The sequence below is a fragment of the Syngnathus typhle genome, linkage group LG11 (genome assembly GCF_033458585.1).
Source record: "Syngnathus typhle isolate RoL2023-S1 ecotype Sweden linkage group LG11, RoL_Styp_1.0, whole genome shotgun sequence".
Lineage (NCBI taxonomy): Eukaryota > Metazoa > Chordata > Actinopteri > Syngnathiformes > Syngnathidae > Syngnathus > Syngnathus typhle.
The window spans coordinates 6,510,456-6,510,859 of NC_083748.1; positions in this window are offsets into that span (position 1 = coordinate 6,510,456).

A 404-nucleotide genomic window follows, 5' to 3' on the forward strand; every position below is an offset into this window, starting at 1 on the left:
GACCTGGCCCAAAATCATCCCTTGAGCGCAAAAAGAAACCAAACTTGTGTTGTAGTAATTTGATGGCGGAGTGGCGTTCGACTACATTTCCCATAAAGCAGCTCTCTCTCGCTCTCTCGGTTGCTCTCTCTCTCTTTTTTTAGGGGTGGGGCGAAGGTAATGATGGGCGTTTCAGTTTTCATACTTTTGGTTGTTAAATTTGTTACCAAAAAGCTATAACAATGTAAAATATGAATGGATTTGGCTTTTGTAATTTCCTCTGCATAGTGCTACCAAAATGTTAAAAAAAAGATCTTCAAATGATCTAATATGAAAGTGCATGGAACTGTCGCCCCGCCCCCCTTTGCTCGGCTCCCAATCAGGAGCCGGCTCTTCTCGTTTCATATCAAAAAGGCGTTTCGTTT